The sequence below is a fragment of the Pinus tabuliformis genome, chromosome X, assembly GCF_031772625.1.
Source record: "Pinus tabuliformis cultivar Carrire ecotype Pingquan chromosome X, CPIR1, whole genome shotgun sequence".
Classification (NCBI taxonomy): Eukaryota; Viridiplantae; Streptophyta; class Pinopsida; order Pinales; family Pinaceae; genus Pinus; species Pinus tabuliformis.
Window position 1 is genome coordinate 108,065,100 of NC_142308.1, and position 14,462 is coordinate 108,079,561.

Consider the following 14,462-nt stretch of genomic DNA (forward strand, 5'->3'; position numbering starts at 1 on the left):
ACAATTTTTTTAATGAATTTGGCACACTTGAAGTGTTCTAATTAAAATGCTCGCACTCAAAACGTCGAACACAAAGGGATCTGAAAATGCAACCTCTTATTTATATTAATAACTGAAACAAGGATGCATGCTCATACAAATAAAACTGAACCCCCTACCAATGGCATGCGCAACTGCTCATCAATGACTGATCTAAGATATTGAAGCCCACTTGTGAGTCCTTAATGGATCCACCACATAAATGTCATTGAGGGGTTTTTGTCTCGGGATCAAGCTAGAACTGGCCACGCAAAGTTCTCAACAAACACACAATAAGATAGAAGAACTCAGGATGATCTCATTGCTTATCTCCAATCCCCTTTTATAAGCTTGATGGACTCTCTAAAAACCTTATTTTATTATTTTCCCTCGAAAAATGAAGGAAAATGCTGTGGGAAGATACCATGGGAAAATGCCACGGTAAATACCATGGGTAGATTCCGTCCATTTTGACCATATCTAAAAAAGGGTATATTACAAATCCTCCCACCGAAATATTGTTTTCCCTTAAGCAATCCACTGCTATCCATAACAGAAGCATCTGTACATTGATACCAGGATCCCATACAACCCAGTGTGTGATCCCAAGCCTCCATGCTAAATGATCCTAAATGTATCCTTCGACACATGGATCCCAAGCAATCCTTTGACCAATCCTGCCACCAATGGATTTTGCTGGATCCAATGCTACCTAAGTCTTGGGACTTGTGGGTTATGATACCATCTCAACCCTCCATCACTACTAGTGTTTTAAGGGCCAAAGCTACAATATGCCCTTGGCTAAGATTATCCCGTCAACAGAGTTCCAACTCATAATCTCTCACCAATCCATCTCATGGGAATGATATAATGCATGAATGCATGCACATGGAATAATTTTACCATGTTGATGTTGCTTAATGCTCAACTCATGCTATTGCACCCAATCACCCAACATGATCCATTTGTAGAAATCTACCCTTCTCTCCTTAATGTATAAAGGTGGATTTCTAGTGTCATAAGCCCTATCTATGTACTCTTGTAGAGGGCTACTTTGGAACTCCCAAATGTATTCCTCCTACTGCATTGTGAGTGACTTGAGATGTTCCTCTATACTAGACAACTTCGCTGTTGACTCGACCCATACCCCTATGATCTCCTAAATTTTTCTGTTCTCTTGTAAGATAATGTCTCGGGTTGTCCAAACTCTCTGCTTCAACATAAAAAGATTTGTCTTGAAATGCATGATCTTTCCCTGAAATTACTCTACTCGAAATTTTGGTGCCCTGTTGAATGTCTTTGTACTTGTTTACACCGGATGCCTCATGACCACAACTTCAAATTGAGCCTTTGACCAAATCTCTAGGAATGGTTCATTTTACACATTATATTTGTCATGCTGCTCCTTGTGATCATGCTCATCATGTCAATTTATTACTAACGACTCCTCACTTGAGTCTCCTTGAATGTCTTCTTCCTCGCATTCTCCACATGTGGGGAGAATCTGTTGTTCACCCTCTCTAGTTGTCAAACATGGATGTACTGGTGGACTGTTATCTACACCTGATTTCCCATACTCTTTATGGATGTCCTCCTGGATATCTATAGACTCAACTGTATAAGAGTCTACGACATCATACCACGTTTCTTTCCCCATGTACTCTGTCAAGATGATTGATTATCATTGGCTTGTCCTGCAAGTCTCTCTGAAAAACATTGTGTTGTTGCTCACCATCTATAATTGACTACTCGAATCCTTCATGGGTGCTCTCCTGAAAATCGATGAACCCAACTATAGATGAATCCCCGTGATCTGAAGGAGTCTCCAACTATTCTGCCCTTGTTTCCTCTTTATCACTTGGACATGAATGGTTAAGTTCCCAAGATCCATTGCAGATAAAACATAGTCCTCTCCTTCATAGTTAATTCTTATTGCATGGTTTACTACCTTTGTTCTTGCTTCGTCCATCAATCATTTTAAGCTCCTTCTTAGTTAACACCCTTCTGAGAAATTTTATGTTTTGCATGACCAACTTCTCCACTAGATCATAGGAAGCTAGTGATACAATTAGTTCCTTCCTCAAAATGGCCAAAATTTTGGATCTCAGTATCTTTCAGATGTTGGCATCTCCTTCTAGGAAAAAGGACACAATATTTTTCATGCTTGTTTTGACACGATCTGGATGAGACGATGTAATGTTGGTGTAAAAGTTCTGGAATATATTAAAGATTAAGTTGTTATATTCCAGATTCAGCATGAATGTGCCAAAGCTAAATCTGTCATGAATTTTAAGATTCTATGCTGCTTCTGAAAGGTAGGAAGCATGATGTTGTTCAACCCTTGAAGGGCTTCTACTATCAACTGCAATATCTCCTTCATGATATCATTATTGTAAGGTAGTAACGGTGTTTTAAAAAATATGATCCTGGTGAGACAAGAAGAAACTATGAGCCTGGTTTATTCACAAGGAGTCTCCCATATTTTTTGTTGTATTAATGCATGCATGGATGGTTTGAGAGCCCAACTGAGTTTCTTCCTTTCTAGCTGCCCCACCCTGGAAAAACATGTGTCTAATTCCTCCAACTTATGAAGGTCTATGACTTACTTTGTTTGTTGCAATTCAGATCCAAGTGTGAAGAGAGTAGACCCTCTTCCTTGGCCTTCCTTCACTTCCCATAGATGTTTTGATTGCAGAATGACATAGACTCTTTTCAAGAATGGTTTGTTTCTTTGACCATTAATGTAGTCTAAAGAGGTATTGTTGCATAAAGGACCATATATTCTTACTATTTCATCAAGAAGTTTCTAGGTGTTTTCTAAGGTCTCTTCAAGAGGACCCATATTCTCCCATACCAAAGAAAAAACATATGCAAGAATACACTAATTCATCATAGGGAGATAACATCAACATCCTATCCATCATACCTTCCCAAAAATTTCCATTCAACAAATTGGGATCAAGGATATTATAGTCATGGACTTGAAAGATAATAGCTAGAGCTAATGATTTTTCCACTTTTATATTTTATACACACAATCAAGCTCCTCTTTTATTATTATTATTATGATCTTCTACGATCAAACTCTACTTATTAAACCCTTATATCTCCACCAAATTTGTGTGGCCAACAACATTTTTGGCTTGTATTCCAGGCCCATTCATTCAAACCTTTGAACTGATATTGTGGCGGACTACGCTTTAGAAACGAGGGATTGCGAGGTCGTAGACCCTTTTAATTGTAATAACCTCAAACAACTATTTAAAAAAACATGTGTATGTGCTCTATGGGTATTAGATCTGCAGCTCCTTCGGCCTTGGCCCTCCGTTCTTTGGACTATGTCTTGAGACGGGGAGAATGGCGATGTGAACTCAATAACCTCCACTACGATAGAACCAGACTCGAGTAATGATCCCTGACGTAGTTGCAACATGCCGATATTTGACAGAGAGGATGGTCTCTCATGCCAAACCAGGCAATACTACTGGCGACCCTTACAATGATAGAGTCAATTCATTTCTTGGCGATGGCTCCTCAGCGAATGCCACTCTATGTCGTGACAACAGCTTGATCACAGCTTGACCTGGTATGGCCTATCGACCCTGTGCCTCTCGCTGTGGGGGTTTATGGCTCTTCAGCCCAACTCCAAATGTTAATAAAATAAAATTTGCAGCGTTAATTTTCCAACGTGTCCACTGTATCTGCAATAACCACAACTCTCTATTGGTGTGTGGAGCGTTATGGCTTATCCTCCGTTCAGATCTAGCCTGACGACCTTAACCACAAATTGATCTCGGCAGCGACAACCTCTCTGATGTCCCCATGACCGTGTAGCTCTAATGCTCCTTACGCTTTCTGCTACCCAATGAAACGGGGCTGTGAAGGTGACGCGCTTTCAGTAGAATTCCTCGACCTTGCTGTATGGCTCCCTCGCATCACAAGATTCTTGCAACGTTTGACAACTCCTCTCGATCCGACGACTTTAATTCATAGCACGAATCGTTAATACTGCAGTTCGTCGTAGCTTTGATCAACGATTCCCTCTACTCGACGTCTTCTAATGGCCTCACGACCTTCTAAAGAGCGCTTCCTCTCCTGATGATATATCAGTACCTCTCGGCCCTCCAGAAGACTGAGATCTGCTCCCTTTGATCAAGGCTCTGCACCGTGTTGTAGTTGGGATCAACAATACCATGAATCTTCAACGAAGCACGTAGAATATACCTGGTGATCTCCCTTCGGTGCGCATGGATCCCCTTGATTAGGGTCAATCTGTGGCTCTATGATCCCCTTCAATAATTTGCAGTGTCTGACTTTCCTGGAATGGAGGTTGGCCTCTACATAATCGATGAGATACTGTTATAATGTATTTATTGGATGAAACACAATCTTTGATGATAATTTCAAAGTGGCCCCAACAATCTCTGCGCCCTGTAACAGTCGCCTATACGGTTGTGTGTGGATTTATGTCTTCATCAAGAACTTCACTCTTTTATTTTATTTCCCAAGACAGGCCTTCACTCGCAATATGGTCAAACCAGAGCGGTCTTGACGTCTTTAGGCTCACGAGCCTTGTATAAAATCCTTTGGGCCTCCAGCAGAAGTTGGGAATGCGGTGTATGGCTACTATCACCTCCAGCCATATGGTTTCATGACTTTTCAACTTCAACGAAATGACCCTTGTGGACTTATAAGGGAGCATGCTTCTCCCTATAATGAAGAGATGATGCCTCAACAATGTTTTATGGCCTCTCAATGATAGCCGCTCACACTGTGAATAGATGGATCAGAGCGTTCACAGTCTCTGTGACTAGTGCAAAAACATTCGGAATTCACAACACTACGGTTAGGTGATCCTGTCCGTCCATGAAATTTGCCCTCTGCAATTTTGTGGCGGGGGTGGTTATGCCTTCCTTGAACCCAATCGACCTCTTTGACTTGTCACAACTGGATCAAACTCGTCTTTAATAATCTACAGATATGCAAGAACCCTTAGAACCCTTGATATCTCAAAGATGATTAACGATAAACCAACTAGGGTGATATCAAATACCACTGAAGATGTAAATGCAGGTCAGGGTGAAAATTAATCCCACGGAAGTCGCTTGCATTAAACCTTTATACTGGTAAAATGCATAACCATGGTAAGATCCATAACAACAATTTTTTTAATGAATGTGACACATTTGAAGTGTTCTCATTAAAATGCTCACAATCAAAACATCGGACACAAGGATCTGAAAATGCAACCTCTTATTTATATTAATAACTAAAACAAAGATGTATGCTCATACAAATGATACTGAAGCCCCTACCAATGGCATGTACGACGGGATCAAGCTAGAATTGGCCACACACCAAGTTCCCAACAAACACACAATAAGACAGACAAACTCACGATGATCCCAATGTCTAGCTCCTAACCCCTGTTATAGGCTTAATGGACTTGCTAGAAACCTTATTTATTATTTTCCCTCGAAGGAAAATACCATGAGCAGATACCATGGGAAAATACGATGGTAAATACTATGGGTAGGTTCCGTCCATTTTGACCATATCCAAAAAAGGGAATATTACATGTATAGTAAACCATAGTGAACTATATTGAACCATAGTGGATGACCATGGTTGACGATGGTGGTGTATAGGGAATGGCAAGGTTGGTTGTGATGACCTATAGTCAATGGCCATGGTTCACCATGGTTGAACTATAGAGAACCATGACAAACAATAATGACATATATAGTTGATAGATGATAGTTATAGTCAAGCCATGGTGAAAATCAAACCGTAGTGATGGTTGAACCATGGTCAACCATGGTTGATCATGGGCATCCATAGTAAACCATAGTGACATAAGATTTACAAAGTTTATAAGCGAAAATGATGGTCAAACTATAGTTAATGAAAGTCAACCATATTCAAACCATGGTTAACCATGAACGACAACCATCATATTGGTAACAATAGTCAAATCATGATCAACCATAGACAAATAATAGTCAAAACATGGTCGACCATAGTCAAACCATATTCAAAGTATGGTTAGTTATTTTCATACATAGTCAACCATGATTGAACATAGTCATACCATGGTCAACTAATGGTCAACCATAATCACGCAATGTTGAACCATAATCAATCATGGTCAACCATCATCAACCATCGTCAAGTCATTGTCAACTATGGTCAACCTTACTCAACCATGAAAAAGCTTGGTTATCTTCAATCAACTTTAGTCAACATAATCAACCATCATCAACAATGGTCAACCATAGTTAAGGTGCTCAACAATAGTAAACTATGGTCACCATGGTTGACTATGATTAACCGTGGTTGACCATAATAAATCTTAATTAGTCATAATCAAGTATGGGCAACTATAGTCAACCATGGACAACCTAGGTTAACCTTGTTCAATTACAATCATCTTTGGTAAACTATAGTCACCATAATCAACCTTTGAAAATTATGGTAAATCCATGGTCAACATGACCAACTATGCTTAGTATGGCTAAACATGGTCAACCTAAGTTACTATGGTTAAACATAAGAAACCATAGTCATCCATTATCAACATGGACAAAGATAATGTATCATTAATTGGTAAAACCATGTTCACCATGGTCAACTTGGTCAAGTAATGTTCACCCATAATTAAACCATGCTTATCCATAGTTATATAGTAGTGGAGGAAATGTCCCACTAGTAGTGATGGTTCACATTTTGGGCAATGGAGGCCAGAGGGTACACCCACTTCTCACCTCATAGGAAGAAATACTTGGCAATAGACCACTGTTGTGAAAGAAAAGACAAAGGAAGAAAAACAAACTAGAACATTGTGGTGAAAGAAAAGGCAGAGGAAGAAAAATGAACTAGAACATGATATTCAGATATGAATTAGAGATTAAAATTTCTAAAATTAAGTCCGCAACAAAATATATATTAGATATTGATTTTAATGAGAAAAAATTACATCCACAAAAAACCAGAGGTTGTTGCTCCCTTTATCCACAATAAAACCAAGATTTGCAAAACTTTACCAAGACTTTATTTCATACACAATAAATACAATAATTTACGCACACCGTGAAAGATGAAAACCTTTACACACCCTTAAAAGCTTATATTAAAACATACATTAACCTTTTACATAAATAGTCACAACACAATGCATTAAACTGTTTAATCAATAGTTTCCCAATCTACATTAATCCAAAGCTCAATTTAACCATGCATTTAATAACTATTTTATATGCTCATTAATATTTTCATAGTTTTAATATACTAACTATAGTTTTTAAAACATACATTAACCTTTTATATAAATAGTCACAACACAATGCATTAAATTGTTTAATCAATAGTTTCCCAATCTACATTAATCCAAATCCAAAGCCCAGTTTAACCATGCATTTAATTATTTTATAGGCTCATTAATATTTTCATAGTTTTAGTTTACTAATTATTCTATACGTGTATTAATATTTTCATGGTTTTAGTTTAGGTTATAGGTGCATTAATATTTTCATGGTTTTAGTTTAGGTTTGTAGAGATGAAAATATATGCACTAGTAAAAAAAAATTACTTTCACCTTGGTTCATCTTGAAATAAAAAATTGCTCTTCAATTTGTTTGTTCTCCAAAAATGGTACTTTATAGACATTAAATGGATAATTATTTGTACATAAAAAATAGTGTATTTATGAATATTAAATAGAGTAATTGAGATTATTTCCAATATATAGTAGCAAGATTGTGATAGAAGCCCCTGCTTAAAATTTGGTATCGGAGCTAGTAACGTCTAGTTCTTGAGGCCGGTATTCTATTCTTAAAACTTATATAGAATGGATTTATTCACGAAATCTGTTTCATTCCGTGAATTAGAAGAGAGAGAATCTTTGGCTGAAGAAAATCCATTAAGAGATATGTTTGCTTCTAGTTCGAGTCGCGTCCTAAATCAGTTTGAACTAGAGTATGAAGAAAGTCAGCCAACTGCCCATTGGGAATTACCTGTTATAGCTCCCTCAGAAGTATATAATGATATATCCATGTTTCATTTAAAAGCTGTTACTAGAATCGGCATAAAAGAGTCTATGAGCCAAATCCAAGAAAACTTAGATGTAATCCAGACTATTCCCCTGTTAAACCCTAGATCTCTACAAGTAGAGGCCAAGAGACTCAATACAAAATATTTGCATTTAGGATGCATAAGAGTAGGAATCAGTTCTCTAGTCCACCAGGGACTAAATACTTTTGTGTTAGCTGCTGTTCGTGATCTAACACACAACAAGTATACTGATTCTTTGATTGGCAGAATTGTTGCTCCACTTTCTAATGGCCTAGTCTATTTTGACTATTTTCCAAATTTCTCTATCTATGTTTTTGATGAAACCGTTGACCAAATCCTCCAGCTCCAAATCCAGACCACTGGTTTCAATATGCACCATAAGAGAAATAATATAGCCATTCACACTAAAGGCTGTTTTTTCCATACCAATACTTTATGTCCAGCCATCTGCCATACACCCAGTAGAGATTCCAAGTCAAGTGTAGTTGTTATGACTGATGCTAAAAATCAGAAAATTGAGCATCGGACAATTCGATGGGAGGACTTGACTTTTCCTGAACACTGGGTTGTACAAAATCCCAAGCCTCTGATTCCGAAAAGAATTAGCTCAGCTAACATTAAAGAAAATCAATCTTCTGCAGTCTTATCTTTTCCTAGAAGATCCACTATCGATCGTCAAGGTATTGAGAAAGCCTGTAAAAGTTCAAAATATTACAGGGATCCTTCTCCTGTAGATACTGCATGTTCCAGTTCTTCCTCCTGTAAACATATTTCCCTTTTTGAGTTTGCACAGATTGTTAACTTTGCTTCTTTAGAAGTCAAATGCTTAGAATGCCATAATCATGTCAATTTGCTTACGCTTGCTGAAACTGCAATTCATGCAAATCATAATCCCAGATCTGGCATAGCTCCTCCATCAACCTCTGTAAATCCATGCCCAAATCCTAAATGCTCAGACATTCCTTTCCCTCATGATCAAGAGTCTGATCATGTCCTCATGATGCATGAGATAGTTACTTTGGAAGATGAAGATCCAAGATTCATTGAGATAATGAGTCCTATGAGACCAGCCAAGCCTAGATATGGTCTAGGTTATCTGGAGCAAGCAAAAGGCCTTATACCACCATGTAGATTTGATCCAGTTCCTGATGATTGCAAAAAGCCTGCTGTAATGGAAATGCATAAATTCTTTTCTCTTATGGATGGGTGTTTAAAGTCTGAAATCAGTGCTAAATGGATGAAAGCAATGCTTAATTGGGATTTGTTTACAAATCCCCAAGCAAAAGAATTTGATCAGACTTATACTCCTCAGGAGAAAAATAAATTAGCTGAAGATTGGAAGCACTATATGGACGTAAATAAGTCATGGATATCCTTTTATTCTTGGAAGGATAATATTGCTCCAATAACTGTTTTAACTGGTTCATCATCATCTACTTCAGCTAGTAAACATGCTTGGACTGCATTAGATGGAACTAAAGTAGAGACTCCTTCAAAATTTCCTCCATTTAAAGGAATTGTTATTGGAGAGAACCAAAATGCAGATAAAGCTATTCCTATGGTACAGAAAGATGACAATGCTTTAGGTATTGATGGCAGAATACAGAAGGCAAGTGAGTAGTTAAACTGGACAAACACAACAGTCAAAGGCCTAGAAATGAATATAGCTAAAGTAGTAGAAGTTAAAGAACAAATTGATACTGTTCAAGTATCAATAAATGATGTAAATAAATGTTTGAATAATGTACAGTATGATTCTTCTATTATCAGATCATATACTAGAGAATCTTTGTCAAAAATAGAAGGAGTAGAAGAAAAACTAGTTGATCATCTGGATTCAACTAAAAATCTTATAACTGGTTTGACAAACAAGGTAGAAAAGTTGAACTTGCCAAAAGAAGAAAAACCAGTTCCAAACTCCTTTCTTTTCAAAAGAAATATAAAGATGCAGGATCCTGATGTTATCACTCAGGTTGTTCCCAAAAGTTGTAAGAAAGGGAATACGGCCGAGGTAACCACAGACCAATCTTTTAGATATAGATTCTAGCCAATCTGCATCCAGAAAGGGCTCTCTCTTTATGATTTAGCTTTGTTTTGATATGTGTTAGGCTAGCTATGAAGTTCAAGGGTTTTGTTTTGAGTTTGGTTGGAAAAGTTCAATAGAACAGTGAGGTAAAACTGAAGAGTTTCAGTCCATTGGGCATGATGGAGTCAAATAAGGATAGCTTCCTGGATTCGGTTTCTAACTAAGGATGGTATCACAGAGCAAGGTACTCAAATATGGAACAATTTAAAGGTTGGAATCAGATGGAATGGAGTCAGATGGATGAAGGGCAGTTAAGAATCCTTCATCATATTGACAGAGGGAAAATGGATGATTACTGTTAAGGAGCAATTAAGAATTCCTTAGCAAATACTCAAGAGGAAAGAATCAGGGGAAACAGGAGCAATTAAGAATTCACTGTTTATTCTAATTCTGAAGAAAACATAAAGAATAATAAAGACTGAAAATAGAGTGCAGTCAAGCAAATTCTGAGTTATTCTTTTTCTTTATTATTGAGATCATGAAACATAGATGATATAGTAAACATAGAAACTGTAAAACACAAGTTAGAAAGGACTTATTGATCCATAAGTTGATTCAAGAATTCTGTAACAAGTCCTAAGCATCAATTCCTCATCCAATAGGCCAGACAAAAATGGTTCCAACAACTTTTTTATTCCAAAAATTCTGTATTATAGCAAAGTTTGAGAATACTCGCCAACCAACCCCAAATACTTCGTTTTTGGGGGTATTTATACAAAATATCAAAATATCTTACAAAATATTTGATGGAGATAATATCTAGTTTTTTGACCTAACGTAATTTACAAGAAAAGTATAAAACCGCTAGGGAAAATATCTGATGTTGCACTGAAGGCTGGCTCATTACTTCTGATCTGCTCTACTTTGAATTCTGCACTGATACTCTTTATGGGTGATCTAACAATCTTTATTACTGAACTGGTATTCTTTGACTTTTGATCTGATCTTCTTTAATGCTCCTCTGATACTCCATGATTGTGTTTTTAATCTCTGCTCATTGCTGTCCGGCAAAAAAAAATAAGACTGCAACGTGTCTTCTAAGTGCTTTTCCTCTGGTAAATCATGTTTCTGACTGTTTCATACTGCCTGTAGCCTGTATCCCTATTTATCTCTGTTTCTTCTTCTGCGAGCTCAGGAATCCCTCTGCTTTGTTTCGAACTGTACAAAGAGGAAGAAAAACTGTAAAATGGAGGGTTGACAGTGAGCGAGCTCGTTGCTGGAGCTTTCGTGGTTGGGAGGCGATCTAAAATTTTGAGAATGCGACGTCGGTCGACATCAAAACCCAGAGCGCTGTTTGTAGCAAAAATTATAACAAAATGACTCTTTTTACCCTATTTTGAACGAAAATGATTTTGGCGGGAAATTTTGGTTCAAAGTACGGATGACGTCAGCATAACGTATGGGACAGATGACGTGGCAATACGGATGATGACATGGCGGTATAACGTCAGCAGAGGACAACTGACGTCAGCGAGGTGTCAGCAGGAGGGCAGTAAGTGGTTTACCCGGGACCGCTTATGGCCTAAAGTGGTTTCAGACCCGGGGGGGGGGCGCGAGCAGCGCGGGAGTGTGACATGCATCCTGGTATAGGCGGGGATACCACTAGTCTCTCAGGAATTAATTATTGGCGATGGGGTGGGGCACGATATAGATCTCGGCCGTAGGATGACGGAGCGGTGAACGAACGGTAGACGTAACATGGAGGTGGTAGGATTTTAATGCACGGGCGCAAAACAAATAAACCCAGGTGTTAATGGTATCAGGCACAAGGTTATTGGTTCGGGGAAATGTTTAAGTTATTAATTAACCAAATGTTAATTAACCCTTTGAATGGCGCGCGATGGGTTATTAATAAATCCCAAATAGATCTATTAATTCCCAAAAATAGTGATATGGCTGTATGTCAACTGGGGCGGGAATATTAATACATGGGGATTATTTTATCTATACATATAGTATGGGGTAGGGGAACAAGTTATAAGGGATTTACATAATAAGTTTAGAGTTAATATGAATTTGAAATGAGAGCGCTAAGTTTAAAACATAAAAAACTTAGGCTAAAGGAAAAAAAAGAGTTTATATGAATGAGAAACATGGCTATTAACCCAAGTAAAGTAGGAATTCACTTAGGTCAATTTATGAAATGAGAAGGGATGATTTTAAAGATATTAAGCGGATCTTGATACCTTTGGAGGAAATTAGTAAATGGTTTGGGGAAAAGGGTGAGGGGAGTTTAGTCATGCCTCGCTTGAGCTGCTCCAAGAGTATCTGCTTTGCACTTGTGATAGAAGTAAATTTAACACTTTGAGGGACAAAATTTATCACAAGTCCGATTCTGCAACATCAAAACTGCCTACCCTGCCTACTTTACCTAGCATTTTTTCTTCTTTACATTTGGGTGCACTTAGACTAACAAACTCTTATTAATTTCTTTTTCTTTGCAAGACAAGCCTATCTAAGTCTGCACTTATTTCTTCCAAGGGCTCATATAAAACAGTTGAGCTCCTTTGCTTCTCTTCCTATCTACATATCTGCCAATTTTAAACAGTTTGGACAGATTTTTATTCTCTATCTCTAAAACAGGAAATTTAAACAGGAACTGACCAAGATTAAGCTGTTTGGCCATTCATTGATTGTGGCATGAAGGAACAAATTGCACACAATGCTTTATTTGCAAAAATGAAGTAGTAGTGGCATTTGGACTTGCACACTTTCCTGGTATTTTTATTTGGGGTTCATTTGTTTTCATTTTTTTTCTTTTGACCATTTTTGTTTTCACCCTTTGATTTTTCTCTTAGGGTATACCCTCTTTACATCTTTTAATTTTTTGATTTTTTCATAATATGGAAACCTTTACAGCAAGGAAAGGATGAACATATTATAGAGCTCAACCAGTCAATTATGAAATATGACACCTATAACTATAGGAGTATAACACCTGTCAAGCCTGTCAATAGGTTCCCTGCACTTTTTGCAAAGGAAGTAGGCACCCCTTCAGAATCTGAGGCTACTGAGAAAATAACCATAACATATTTATTTAAGGGTGAAGAAGAAGAGAAAAAGGAAGAGAAAGATTCTGACACACAAATCTTCCCCATTTATGAACCTCTTGAGCATAGGTTCAACAAATATCCAGCACCTGACATTGAAGGCAAAGGTAAGCTCCCTGAAGCTCATACCTTTTTCCCAGATTCCCACAGGGAATGGAATATAGACAACATGAGTGTTGGCCAAATCAGACAGCTCATAGACATGATGTATACTGAATACAAACTTATGTGTCTAAGAGGAAAAAGTGATATTGATGCTTGCAGGACAATCATTTAGTGCTTTACAGGCACACTTCTCAGGTGGTGGGAAACAGAGTCGAATCCAAAACTCATCGCAAAGATGGAAGAAGAAGTTCTAAAAGATGAGAATGGAGACGTCATACACAATTCAGATGGTTCTACTACCAGTAATATGATAGGAGCATTGACATCAATGATCCTTGAACACTGGTGTGGTAGTGAGACAGAAATTGCAGATAAGAATGAAGTCATTCTTATGAATTTGAAATGTCATAAAATGTCTTAGTTTGAAGACTTCCACAGAGATTGGATGCAGAGAATTTATGAAGTCAAAGACTCAAAGAACTTGTTATGGAAACAAGTTTATCTTGCAGCACTGCCATCCAGGTTTGTTGACTATATCAGATTACAAGAAGTCTTTCAATTGCCATTTGAGTCTTATACATGGGGAGAAATATATGCTCATATCACAAAGACTCTGGTTAGTCTTTGTACCAGCTCCAAAGTCAATAAATCTCTGGAAAAACTTTCCAGATTTCCAGACAAAAAGTCCATCTGTAGCAAATATGGACTTACAGCAGATGATCCTTTGGTAAGAAGAAGAAAGGCAAAGAAGAGGGCAAAAAGAGAATACAAAGAAAAGTTCTATAAAGATTGCAGGAAGTATCCAAAGGATAGAAGAAAATATCCTAAGCAATCTAGAGGTCAAACCTCCAGAGGAAAGAAAGGATATTATAAATATGTTCCTCGAACACATTACTATAACCCCTCAAATATTCATCTGCACACTACAAAACAAGAAAAATGGAATAGCCTTACATGTTGGCTATGCGGAAAGACTGGACATACCTCTTCCAGATGTCCAGAAGGTGAAGATTCAAGAAAGAACAGAGGTAAGAAATCACAAGCCTTTGTTCAAAGAGGCAAGCAAGTAAAACAAGAAGGAAGGGGAACAATGCAATGCATGAAATGTGGTTCCCATACTCATAAGACAGAAC